A 3,820-nucleotide genomic window follows, 5' to 3' on the forward strand; every position below is an offset into this window, starting at 1 on the left:
TAAAACCCTGATGATCAGAAGCAAATGGCTCAGGGAAAAGAAAAGGGATTGTGAGGAAATACTTCATGACAAACTCACATCTGAGAAACCACCGAGAGCTGTCTACAAGGAAATGGCTGAGCTTACAGTGATTGTTCTTGGAGGCACACCTCACCGTGGGATTCAGATGGATGACCAGGAACATGTATTCCATGAAGATGCTGATGTTTTGTGACCAGCTTGAGTATGATGAAGAGACTGTTGCAAAGCTGGAATGACTCAACATCTTCCTGGCGCTGTTCTACACACCAATGTAGATGATGTCAACATCTACTGCAGATGTTTCTGTGAATGATCTTCAGTTCATCCAGGACATGTTGAGGTACAAGAGATCAGACCCAGAGGTTGCTGAAGCAGTTCTTCAGAAGATAGAAAATCACAAGTGGTACTTGACACTGGAGGCCGTGCCATTCGCGCTCTTCAGCAGCAGGCTGAGTGACAAGCAGAAACAGGACATTGCTGCTCAGCTGCAAGCCACTCAGAAGCCAGACAGCTTCAAAAGGGGAAAACCTATGCTTCACAAAGTGACAGCCAAGACCACACTAGCAGATCTCATTGGACTGAAATCCCACCTTCTGTTAGACATCCTCAGCGTTGGACCTGACTGGCTCCTGGATCGGGTTGCACCATGGCCAGAGAAGGAGTAATACAAGGAAGCATTGGAATGTGTGAGAAACCTCAGAGTAGTGAATGACATCGCTGAGCGTGGAGTTGAGTGATTTTGCAAATGTCATCACCACAGATCCCAAGCAGAGGGAAGATTTCCTCCATGCTGTGGAATACAACAGACAGCGCTTCGAAAGCTTCAAGAAGTAAACACTTAACAAATGACTGTGTAATATAATTTTGATACATATAATCATGATTATTTTGGTAGTTTCAGTTGTTGGTTTGACTCTTTGCAAAATTACACTTTCCACTTTGTATATGTCAAATGTATGATTTTTTTTTTGTATTTCTCTGTGAATATTATAAACATGCCATTTTTGTACAATATTAATCAGATTGTACACTTTCAAAAGAGCATTAAAATGCTTTAATTTTATAACTATTTTGTTACCCTCTCTTGCTCCATCGAAAACCGTCTCTAGGTTAGTAAAAGAGTAAAGGTTTTCAACAATTTCGTATCTATTAAAAGTCACGGGGAAAATTAATCAATTCTAACGGTTTACATACGCAGAGTAGATCCTGCTCATTCATTTGGTACCAATATGTTGCTCTATCTTGGATAGATAAAAATTACACCACAAGTGTACCTGAAAGAAGAGAAAACTGAAAAATAAGCATTTGAAAACCAACTAATTGTCAAATTATAATTTTAAATGTTCTTCAAAATGGTGTCTAATACATATGTGCTTATTGTAACAATCTTTATTTAGCTACCTTTCACGTGCATTGTATGGTCAATTGAAAGCTGAAGTTTTTGTACACACTGAAGGTAAGACCATCTTTGTACATACATACATACATATACCAAGGCTTTTTCCCCTTTACAAGGGAGGTAGCCAAAAAGGAAAAGGCATAAAATCATTCCCACCCATTCCATCCCTAAATACACTCCACACCCCTCCACCCTCCCTCTTATCTTAGCACTTCCTGGATGACGGGTCATCCCTGCACCTTGTCCACTGCCCTGGGTCAGAAGCAGTGTCGCAAGACACAGCACCTCCACAGCAAGGCCGGTTCATTAAATCGGCGACCCCCCCTCTCCGTCCCCCCATGCATAAAAGGAGAAGACGGGGAGAAATCCCTTCGGGCTGCGTCAAATTTTGCTCACACATACTACCTCACCCCCCATCCCCCCACCAATTCCACCTCATGCATCACAACATCATCCATATACAACCATTCTCCATTCATCCCTGTCTTCTGTCCTCTCCCGTCCTTCCTCAACAGACATTCCCCTCTTCCCCAAAACCCCCTTCACCCCATCCATCCACCTCATCCTAGGACGTCCCCTCATGTTCACTTCCTCCACATCTGCCTTCCATACCTCTTTTACTAGTCTTTCTTCACTCATTCTTTCCATGTGTCCAAACCATCCTAATACTCTTTCATCAACCCTATCTCCCAACTCCCTTTCCACCCCCGTTCTTCTCCTCACCTCCTCATTTCTCACTCTATCTAGCCTAGTAACCCCCATCACACTTCTCAGACACCTCATCTCAAGCACATTCAAACTCCTCTCTTCCTCTCTTATGTGCCATGTTTCTGCCCCATACAGTGCTGTTGGCACAATCACTCCTTCATACAGTCTCCTCTTAGCATCCATTCCCAATTGTCTATTCCTCATTACACTCTTCAATCCACCCAGGCATTTACTCGCTTCTCTCAATCTACATTCTACTTCCACCTTCACTCCACCTTTTCCTGTAACATTTGCACCCAAGTATCTAAAACTGTCCACTTCCTCCAGTCGCTCTCCCTTAATGCTCACTTCCAGTCTACTGCCACTTTCACCCCTTGTACATCTCATCACCTTACTTTTACCCACATTTATCTTTAGGTTTCTTCTATCACATACTCTCCCAAACTCTGTCACCAACTTCCTCAGTCCCTCCTCCGATCCTGCCACAAGCGCAGTGTCGTCAGCAAACAACAGCTGGCTCACCTCCCACTTTTCTCCATTTTCTTTAACCATCTCCAATCCCTGACCCGCTACCCTTGCATTTACCTCTCGCACTACCCCATCCATGTATAAGTTGAACAGCCAGGGCGACATAACGCATCCTTGACGAAGTCCCTCCTTTACCTCGAACCACTCACTCTCCCCATTTCTAATCCTGACACAAGCTCCACTACTCTCATAAAAAACTCTTGACAGCTCCTAGAAGCTTTCCTCCTATCCCATATATCTGCATAACCTCCCACAGTGCCTTTCTGTCTACCCTGTCGTAAGCCTTTTCCAGATCCATAAAAGCCCAAAAAACATCCTTCCCCTTTCCTATAGCTTTCTCACATATCTGTCTTACCACAAAGATCTGATCTACACAACCTCTATCCGTCCTAAATCCACACCGTTCCTCACCAATTACTCCCTCTGTTCCTCTCCTAATCCTCTCAATCAAGATCCTCCCATAAGCCTTCCCAACTACACTTAACAAGCTAATCCCTCTGAAACTACTACATTCACATTTGTCCCCTTTTCCCTTGTAAAGTGGAACTATACAGGCACTCCTCCAGTCCTCCGGCACTCTACCCTCTCTCCAGCAAACATTAAATAACCTCACCAGCCAGTCCACCATCACAGTACCTCTTTTTCTAGACATTCTATATGGCATCCATCCAGACCAGGTGCCTTACCTGCTTTCATCATCTTAACAACTGCCTCCACTTCATCCTTCCTTATTTCTCCTCCATTTTCCTCACTCATCACGGTCATTTTCTTAGCATTTCCCACTGCAACTATCCCTCCCTATCCTCCTTCACATTTAGCAACTCCCTAAAATATTCTGCCCATCTTCCCCTTACTGCCTTCTCTTCCATTATCATCTCTCCATCTGCACCTTTTACCTTTTCTTCTCTACTTGATTCGCCTCCTCTTCCTCTCTTAATTTCTTTCCAAAACATCTTTTTATTACTTTCCAAATATTCTGTCATACTCTTACCGCATTTCACATCTGCTCTCCTCTTTGCCTCCTTTACCTTTTGCTTTACTTCTCTTTTCTTTTCTTTGTACCTCTCATATGACTCCCTCATCCTATTTTGTAACCAATCTGTGAAAGCTCGCTTCTTCTCTTCTACAACATTCTTTGTTTCCTCATCCCACCATTCACTACCC

This window comes from Oratosquilla oratoria, chromosome 23 (genome assembly GCF_046742065.1).
Source record: "Oratosquilla oratoria isolate Oo_2021 chromosome 23, ASM4674206v1, whole genome shotgun sequence".
In the NCBI taxonomy this organism is placed as follows: domain Eukaryota; kingdom Metazoa; phylum Arthropoda; class Malacostraca; order Stomatopoda; family Squillidae; genus Oratosquilla; species Oratosquilla oratoria.